Raw genomic sequence first — 10,737 nt, 5'->3', positions numbered from 1 at the left:
CCAATTTTTAGTTTTGAGCAAACCAGATTGACCCGGCATCACCAATCATTATGACCCGGTGTCTGCAACAATCATAACCCGGCGTCATGAATAATCATGAACCGGTATTGGTAACAATCATGAACCAGCATTGGAAACAATCATGACCCGGTGCTATCAATATTTACAAGTCGGCAATTTTGGTTATGATAAACCGATAAGTTTTACCTCTTCAAGCCGGCTGAAAGTCAGATGAGTATTTCAAGACCAATATGTTTAAGTCGGCGCTTTGGAAGACGGCTCAAGTGGATTACTTGTTTACAATATTTCTTCTACAAGCAAATTGATTGTGAAGCTGGTCTATTGACCTGAATTTTCTAGAAGAAGGAAATGACAAGGACTTAAGGATGTTCAGGTGCCGGTTTACAAGAATTCTTAACCCGAAGCACAACCTGTCAAATTTGTTCTTGTGTTTATTTTGCAGCATAAGTTTACCATGGATAAATCCAAGCTAAACTTGGGGGCTAATGTCGGGGATATACCCCGCGGTATGACCCGGCTGGATGTATAACCCAAGCCGGACTTGGCGACTCACTGGCAATCTGCCTGGACATGGCGGTTTACATATAACCCGCCTGGACATTGTGACTCACTGGAGACCCGGCGGGCGGATCAGACGAACGACAAGGCCCAAGGCCCAGCAGGTCAGCTTATACTCTGGTGGGCCGGCTTAAGAGGAAGACATAGGGAATAATCCCTTGCAAGGAATCAAGACCCGGACTTGTAGCCGGAATTAGAACCACCAGCTCCATAGCCCGGGCCATGAGAACTGCTGCCTCCTGAGCCGCCGCACGGCCCATGATTGTTGTGAAACGAGTTAGAATTTTTGAAAGCCCCCATAATTGAACAATCTTTCCAAAGGTGGGTAGCTGGTTTCTCCTGCGTGCCATGCTTTGGATAGGGCTCATTCAGCAACTGCTCAAGAGTAGGACCTGATCCACCGGTCCGAGGAGGCGGCCTCCCCTTACAGAGTTGATTATTGCTCTGCGCATTGGTGTTAGCCACAAACTCCGAGTTACCATCAGCCTTGCGTTTACCGTTGCCCCCCTGATTCACCGGGTTATGCTGCTAACCCTTGGTGTTGCCATTCTTCTTTCCCTTTTCCGGTTTGTCATCATCAGACTCGGGGTCCTTGGTACTATGAGAGTCGGCATATTTGATTAGAGCCACCATCAGCTGCCCCATATCATTACAATTACGCTTGAGCCGCCCCAGCTTCTGCTTAAGAGGCAAAAAACGGCAATTTTTCTCCAGCATTAAGACTGCAAAACTGGCATTCATGTTATCGGATGAATGTATGATAGCCTTGACCCGCGCACCCAATGGGTCATTGACTCACCCTCCTCTTGGGCACAAGTAGCTAAGTCCACAATTGACATGGGCTGTTTGCATGTGTCTTTAAAGTTCTGAATAAATCGGGCCTTTAGCTCAGCCCATGACCCGATGGAATTAGCCGGCAGCCTTTTAACCAAGTATGGGTCGTTCCATCCAGCATCATGGTGAAGTACTTAGCACGATGTGTTACTGACATCTAACGATTCCATGGCCATCTCATAACTTTTAATCCACGCCTCAGGGGGTAAGTCGACTGTGTAGTTAGGCACCTTACGAGGTCCTTTGAAATCCTTGAACAAACGCTCATTACTCAAAGCTGGCACCAAACAGGGTACACATGTAGATCTAGAGGTCACGTCTGCCTCTACCAAAGTCGTTGGATAAACCGAAAGGGGCTGGTGAGCCGCCCACTGAGCCACCTGCTCAGCCTCTTGGCGCACTCTATCCTGATCGACCAAGTTATGAGCTCCATCACGCGTCGGGTCATGCCCATGTGGATGGTCACGGCGTTGGGCATTGCTTGAAACGGCTGGTGAGTCCATGTGCCTGCTATAACTCTGGCTTGGGCGAGGGGTCGAGTGAATCATATCTCGACTATAAGAATATGCCTCCTGCTGCACCAATGCTGTCTGAAGAAGCTCTCTAGCCTTTCATGTTTCAACCGCTGCTAGAGAGTCGCCCTCCACCAGGAGAGCCGCCAACCGTGCCACCATAGCAATCATGTTTTCCAAGGGATTGGAATAATGACCCGGTGGTGTTGGGACGTGTTGAGGCGGAGCGCTGTTCAAATGAGGGGGTTCCGTCATGCGTGGCTGAACTGGCATTCCAACTCCAGGTGATGCAGCCCAGTTTATCTACGGCAGGTTGATGTCTACTACGCAACCTTCTTCTTGTAGACGTTGTTGGGCCTCCAAGTGCAGAGGTTTGTAGGACAGTAGCAAATTTCCCTCAAGTGGATGACCTAAGGTTTATCAATCCGTGGGAGGCGTAGGATGAAGATGGTCTCTCTCAAGCAACCTTGCAACCAAATAACAAAGAGTCTCTTGTGTCCCCAACACACTCAATACAATGGTAAATTGTATAGGTGCACTAGTTCGGCGAAGAGATGGTGATACAAGTGCAATATGGATGGTAGATATAGGTTTTTGTAATATGAAAATATAAAAACAGCAAGGTAGCAAGTGGTAAAAGTGAGCGTAAACGGTATTGCAATGCTAGGAAACAAGGCCTAAGGTTCATACTTTCACTAGTGCAAGTTCTCTCAACAATAATGACATAATTGGATCATATAACAATCCCTCAACATGCAACAAAGAGTCACTCTGAAGTCACTAATAGCAGAGAACAAATGAAGAGATTATTGTAGGGTACGAAACCACCTCAAAGTTATCCTTTCTGATCGATCTATTCAAGAGTCCGTAGTAAAATAACACGAAGATATTCTTTCCATTCGATCTATCCTAGAGTTCGTACTAGAATAACACCTTAATACACAAATCAACCAAAACCCTAATGTAACCTAGATACTCCAATGTCACCACAAGTATCCGTGGGTATGATTATACGATATGCATCACACAATCTCAGATTCATCTATTCAACCAACACAAAGAACTTTAAAGAGTGCCCCAAAGTTTCTACCGGAGAGTCAAGACGAAAATGTGTGCCAACCCCTATGCATAAGTTCACAAGGTCACTGAACCCGCAAGTTGATCACCAAAACATACATCAAGTAGATCACATGAATATCCCATTGTCACCATAGATAAGCACATGCAAGACATACATCAAGTGTTCTCAAATCCTTAAAGACTCAATTCGATAAGATAACTTGAAAGGGAAAACTCAATCCAATACAAGAGAGTAGAGGGGGAGAAACTATAATAGCAAAGCTCGCGATACATCAAGATCGTGCCAAATCAAGAACACGAGAGAGAGAGAGAGAGATCAAACACATAGCTACTGGTACATACCCTCAGCCCCGAGAGTGAACTACTCCCTCCTTGTCATGGAGAGCACCGCGATGATGAAGATGGCCACCGGTGATGGATTTCCCCTCTGGCAGGGTGCCGGAACAGGGTCCCGATTGGTTTTTGGTGGCTATAGAGGCTTGCGGCGGCGGAACTCACGATCTAGGTTTCTTTCTGGGGGTTTCTGTATTTATAGGAATTTTTGGCGTCGGTTTCACGTCAGGGGGTCTCCGAGTCGTCCATGAGATAGGGGGCGCGCCCAGGGGGGTAGGGCGCGCCATCCACCCTCGTGGACGGCTCGGGACTCTTCTGGCCCAACTCTTTTACTCAGGGGGCTTCTTTTGGTACATAAAAATCATCAAAAATTGGCACGTCAATTGGACTCCTTTGGTATTCCTTTTCTGTAAAACTGGAAAACATGGAAAAAAACAGAAAACTGGCACTAGGCTCTAGGTTAATAGGTTAGTCCAAAAAATCATATAAAACAACATATAAATGCATATAAAACATCTAAGATGGATAATATAATAGCATCAAAAATTATAGATACGTTGGAGACGTATCAAGCATCCCCAAGCTTTATTCCTGCTCGCCCTCGAGGAGGTAAATGATAAAAACAAAAAAATTGATGTGGAATGCTATCAAGTACACAAGTTTGATCAATGATAATTTCAATCACTTTTTCTAGCATCATTATATATCATAGCAGTAGCTCATATCATAAAGCTTCTCATGATCAAGTAGCAAGATATTCACATGTTAAAGCATAGATCATAAAATTTGTTGAAAACTAACAAACTATGTTCTTGGTCATCAAACAATTGCAATTCATCTTATTTTCAGGAAGGGTCTATCTAAGAGCTTTGATTTAAAAAATCCCACATACTCAACTATCATATAGTCTTCCATGATTGCTACCACTCAGAGCATATTTTTAGAACAAATAGCATCCATCAAACATGGAGAAAGATAGGGGCTTAATGTTTCGCCTCCCAACTTATTTATCATATACATAATTGTCAACAATAATAATTCATGATCAAATATATTTGAATGGCCATATATGCTTAGATCTTTCCCCATCACATGAGCTTGCCAACCAAAAAGTAGGTTGGAATGAGAAGGAATACTACTGACTCTTGCATAAAAGTAAAAGATAGGCCCTTCGCGGAGGGAAGCAGGGATTTGCAGAGGTGCCAGAGCTCGAAGCTTTAAAACAGAGATGAAAATAATTTTGAGAGGTATGCTTTCATTGTCAACATAACGACCAAGAGTTCCCAATATCTTCCATACTAGATACATTATAGGCGGTTCCCAAACAGAAAGGTAAAGATTTTACTCCCCCTCCACCAACAATCACACTCCACAGCTTGTCCGAAACAATGGGTGCCGTCCAACTATCAACAATCCTGGGGGAGTTTTGTTTAAATTATTTGCGATTTTGTTTTTGATCTTTTGATCATAGGACTGGGCATCCCAGTTACTAGTCATTTTCTCGTGAATGATGAGCGGAGTCCACTCATCGTGAGAATAACCCACCTAGCATGGAAGATACTGACAGCCCCTAGTCGCTACATGAGCGATTCGGGCATACAAAACAGATTATTATTTGAAGGTTTAGAGTTTGGCACATGCAAATTTACTTGGAACGGCAGGTAAATGCCGCATATAGGTAGATATGGTGGACACACATGGAAGAAACTTGGTTCAAGGAATTTGGATGCACAAGCAGTATTCCCACTTAGTACAGATATTTTGGCTAGCAAAGGATTCTAAATAGCAAGCACCACATGTTAGAGGATCCATAACAATATAACTTCTATACAAATATACCCAAGCATAACTCATTATGTTGTATTCCTTGTCCAACTTCAACTAATTTGCTCAGGTTTGAAAATAATTAATGGGGATCACAATCAGAGAAGATGTCCAAGATAGTATATTTATATGTGAAATCTCTCTTCCTTCAATATTCTTTCATGAATTGTTCAAGTGACCAATACAATGTTTGCTAACCTTCAATAAATTTACCACCTCTACTTCTTATATGTGAAGTCATTACTCCCCATGGGATAAGCATATGAAACATATATAATTTCACAATTATGATATTCAACTCATTCAACCATTTACTCATAGGATATAAGTGAAGCACATGAGTAAATGACAAACTACTCTAAAAAGATATAAGTGAAGATCAATGAGTAGTCAAATAATTATTTAGCTATGTGAGGACTCTCTCTCATTTAAGTATTTTAGATCTTAAGTGCTTTATCAAACAACAAGCAAAATAAAATAAAATGGCATTGCAAGGATAGCACAACTCATGTGAAGAAGCAAAAACTTAGGCTCAACCAATACTAACCGATAATTGTTGAAGAAGAAAGGTGGGATGCCTACCGGGGCATCCCCAAGCTTAGATGCTTGAGACTTCTTGAAATATTATCTTGGGGTGCCTTGGGCATACCCAAGCTTGAACTTTTGTGTCTCCTTAATTCCTTTTATATCTCGGTTTCCCTAAATCTCAAAAACTTCATCCACACAAAACTCAACAAGAACTCGTGAAATAAGTTAGTATAAACCAATGCAAAAACCTTATCATTCTCTACTGTAGCAAATCACAAAAATTATTATTCCATATTGCATACTAAATGCCTCTGCATATTTAATACTCCTATCCTTGAATAGGATCATTAAATAAGCAAACATATGCAAATAATGCAAACATAACAGCAATCTGCCAAAACAGTACAGTTTGTAAAGAATGCACGATTCATCATACTTCCCTAACTCCAAAAATTATGAAAATTTACCACACTGTAGAAAATTTATCAGAGCTCAATATGCAAAATGTTTCAACATTTTATCATATTCTGACTTTTCTAGGGAATTTTTGTAACAGCGGTAAACTTTCTGTTTTGAAACAGCAACATGTATACTTGCAAAATAAGCATGGTAAAGGCTATCCTTGACATTTTTATTGAAAAGAAAGATGCAAAACATTATTCTAAATAACAGCAAGAAAATCCTAATAAAAAATGACGCTCCAAGCAAAACACATATCATGTGGTGAATAAAAATGTAGCTCCAAGTAAATTTACCGATGAACGAAGACGAAAGAGGGGATGCCATCCGGGGCATCCCCAAGCTTAGGCTCTTGGTTGTCCTTGAATATTACCTTGGGGTGCCTTTGTCATCCCCAAGCTTAGGCTCTTGCCACTCCTTATTTCATAGTCCATTGAATCCTTACCTAAAACTTGAAAACTTCAAATCACAAAACTCAACAGAAAATTTTATGAGCTCCGTTAGTATAAGAAAATAAATCACCACTTTTGGTATTGTTGTGAACTCATTATAAATTCATATTGGTGTACTATATACTGCATTCCAACTTCTCTATGGTTTATCCCTCCGATACTACTCATAGATTCATCAAAATAAGCAAACAACACATAGTAAACAGAATCTGTCAAAAACCGAACTGTGTGTAGTAATCTGTAACTCTCGAATACTTATGTAACTCCAAAAATTCTGAGAAATTAGGAAGTCCTAAGAAAAAAAAATAATCTTCTTCAAAAATAATAAACTGAAAATTACGTTCTTGTGATTTATGAAAATTATTTTCGTGCGTGCAAAAGTTTCTGTTTTTTAGCAAGATCAAATCAACTATTACCGTAAGCCATCTTTAAGGTTCTACTTGGCACTTTATTGAAACAAAAGCTATAAAACATGATCACTACAGTAGCATAACCATGTGAACACACAAAAACAGTAAGGGTAAATATTGGGTTGTCTCCCAACAAACGCTTTTCTTTAATGCATTTTTAGCTAGGCATGATGATTTCAATGATGCTCTCATAAAAGATAAGAATTGAAACATAATGGGAGCATCATGAATCATATGACTAGCACATTTAAGTCTAACCCACTTCCTATGCCTAGGGATTTTGTGAGCAAACAACTTATGGGAACAATAATCAACTAGCATAGGAAGGCAAAACAAGCATAACTTCAAGATTTTAAGCACATAGAGAGGAAACTTGATATTATTGCAATATGTAAGAGCACATGTTCCTCTCTCATAATAATTTTCAGTAGCATCATGAATGAATTCAATAATATAGCCATCACATAAAGTGTTATTCTCATGATGCACAAGCATAGAAATTTTACTACTCTCCACATAAGCAAAATTCTTCTCATTCGGAATAGTGGGAGCAAACTCAACAAAATAACTATCATGTGAGGCATAATCCAATTGAAAATTACAATCATCATGACAAGTTTCATGGTTATCTTTATTCTTTATAGCATACGTTTCATCACAATAATCATCATAAATAGGAGGCATGCTTTCATCATAATAAATTTGCTCATCAAAACTTGGGGGACTAAACATATCATCTTCATCAAACATAGCATCCCCAAGCTTGTGGCTTTGCATATCATTAGCATCATGGGTATTCAAGGAATTCATACTAACAACCTTGCAATCATGCTCATCATTCAAAGATTAGTGCCAAACATTTTGTTGCATTCTTCCTCTAGCAATTGAGCACAATTATCAGAATCCTTATTTTCACGGAAGACATTAAAAAGATGAAGCATATGAGGCACCCTCAATTCCATTTTTTGTAATTTTTTATAGACTAAACTAGTGATAAAAAAAGAAACAAAAGATTCAATTGCAAGATCTAAAGATATACCTTCAAGCACTAACCTCCCCGGCAACGGCGCCAGAAAAGAGCTTGATGTCTACTATGCAACCTTCTTCTTATAGACGTTGTTGGGCCTCCAGGTGCAGAGGTTTGTAGGACAGTAGCAAATCTCCCTCAAGTGGATGACCTAAGGTTTATCAATTTGTGGGAGGCGTAGGATGAAGATGGTATCTCTCAAACAACCCTGCAACCAAATAACAAAGAGTCTCTTGTGTCCCCAACACAGCCAATACAATGGTAAATTGTATAAGTGCACTAGTTCAGCGAAAAGATGGTGATACAAGTGCAATATGGATGGTAGATATAGGTTTTTGTAATCTGAAAATATAAAAACGGCAAGGTAGCAAGTGGTAAAAGTGAGCGTAAACGGTATTGCAATGCTAGGAAACAAGGCCTAAGGTTCATACTTTCACTAGTGCAAGTTCTCTCAACAATAATAACATAATTGGATCATATAATAATCCCTCAACATGCAACAAAGAGTCACTCCAAAGTCACTAATAGCAGAGAACAAACGAAGAGATTATTGTAGGGTACGAAACCACCTCAAAGTTATCCTTTAAGATCAATCTATTCAAGAGTCCTTAGTAAAATAACACAAAGCTATTCTTTCCGTTCGATCTATCCTAGTGTTCGTACTAGAATAACACCTTAAGACACAAATCAACCAAAACCCTAATGTCACCTAGATACTCCAATGTCATCGCAAGTATCCGTGGGTATGATTATACGATATGCATCACACAATCTCAGATTCATCTATTCAACCAACACAAAGAACTTCAAAGAGTGCCCCAAAGTTTCTACCAGAGAGTCAAGACGAAAACGTGTGCCAACCCCTATGCATAAGTTCACAAGGTCACTGAACCCACAAGTTGATCACCAAAACATACATCAAGTAGATCACGTGAATATTCCATTGTCACCACAGATAAGCACATGCAAGACATACATCAAGTGTTCTCAAATCCTTAAAGACTTAATCCGATAAGATAACTTGAAAGGGAAAACTCAATCCATTACAAGAGATAGAGGGGGGAAACATCATAAGGTCCGACTACAATAGCAAAGCTCGCGATACATCAAGATCGTGCCAAATCAAGAACACGAGAGAGAGAGATCAAACACATAGCTACTGGTACATACCCTCAGCCCCGAGGGTGAACTACTCTCTCTTCGTCATGAAGAGCGTAGGGATGATGAAGATGTCCACCGGTGATGGATCCCCCCTCCGGCAGGGTGCCGGAACAGGGTCCCGATTGGTTTTCGGTGGCTACAGAGGCTTGCGGAGGCGGAACTCCCAATCTTGGTTTCTTTCTGGGGGTTTCTGTATTTATTGAAATTTTTGGCGTCGGTTTCACGTCCGGGGGGTCTCCGAGTCGTCCACGAGATAGGGGGGCGCGCCCTCCACCCTCGTGGACGGCTCGGGACTCTTCTGGCCCAACTCTTTTACTCCGGAGGCTTCTTTTGGTCCATAAAAATCATCAAAAATTGGCACGTCAATTGAACTCCGTTTGGTATTCCTTTTCTGTAAAACTCAAAAATAAGGAAAAAACAGAAACTGGCATTGGGCTCTAGGTTAATAGGTTAGTCCCAAATATCATATAAAACAACATATAACTGCATATCAAACATCTAAGATGGATTAATAGCATGGAACAATAAAAAATTATAGATACATTGGAGACATATCACGGGTTACTGGTCCCTGCTCCAGGCGTGCGAAAGAGGTTTCTTGCCTCGTAAACTGGAGGTAGACGAGACTGGTGCCTCCTCCTCATGATTTCATTTGAAGCATTTTGATCCATCGTAAGCCGGAAAGTCTCTGACTGAATCCGCTGGGCTTGAGCATCCAGGGCAGCCCGTTCGCGGCCATCCTGACGTCCTCGGCCGCCAGGTTCTCCTTGGCTTGCGCTATCTCATCACGCAACTTTGCAATTTCCGTGTTATGCTGAGCTTGATTTGCTGGGTTAACTTCTGCTGTTAACAAGGTTGTGAGTCTATCCAGCAACTTTGTCAACACCTGAGCCGGTGGGCGCACAGGACCTCCTGCCCCAGCTATTGTCACCGCTGCTGACACGGAAGTCATTGCTGCCGCGGTTGAAGAATTTTGCCCAGGCTGCGTACCAGCCATGAAGATTGCAACCCGATGCGGCGGCTCATAGCGGTCCGAAATATTTTCGCCATTGGAACAGCCCCCAAGCCCGTCGTCTTGCAATTGGTACAAGGAAGTAGTCTCTCCTGTGGACGACTCACCATCAGAATAGATGGTTGTTTCACCACCACACATTGACCCTTCATCAAATTCCGCTCCATGGATGAATCCCACGAAGGCACGCTTCACAGCGGGCTGAGCGCGGGCGGGTCTCGCACGCTGAGCCGTCTCGATTATATCGGTGCAAATGTCCGGCTCGGGGTCCGGCTCGCCGATCTTGCCGTTGAAGACATGAATTCCGCCGAAGGGGACCCGGTACCCGTACTCAATTGAGCCAGCCTCGGGACCCCAGCTTGCATCGTCGATGTAGAGCTTACCGCGACGACTCTTGGTCATCCGGCCCACAGCGTATCCCTTGAGCCCTTCAAAGCTGCCCTTTAAGAACTCGAAACCACCATGCGCTGGCCCCACGGTGGGCGCCAACTGTCGTGGAATAGTCACGGCAGATGTCCTAGCGAAA

This window comes from Triticum dicoccoides, chromosome 2B (genome assembly GCF_002162155.2).
Source record: "Triticum dicoccoides isolate Atlit2015 ecotype Zavitan chromosome 2B, WEW_v2.0, whole genome shotgun sequence".
Taxonomy (NCBI): domain Eukaryota; kingdom Viridiplantae; phylum Streptophyta; class Magnoliopsida; order Poales; family Poaceae; genus Triticum; species Triticum dicoccoides.
The sequence above is the reverse complement of the archived record's forward strand: the minus strand, read 5'-3'. Positions refer to the sequence as shown.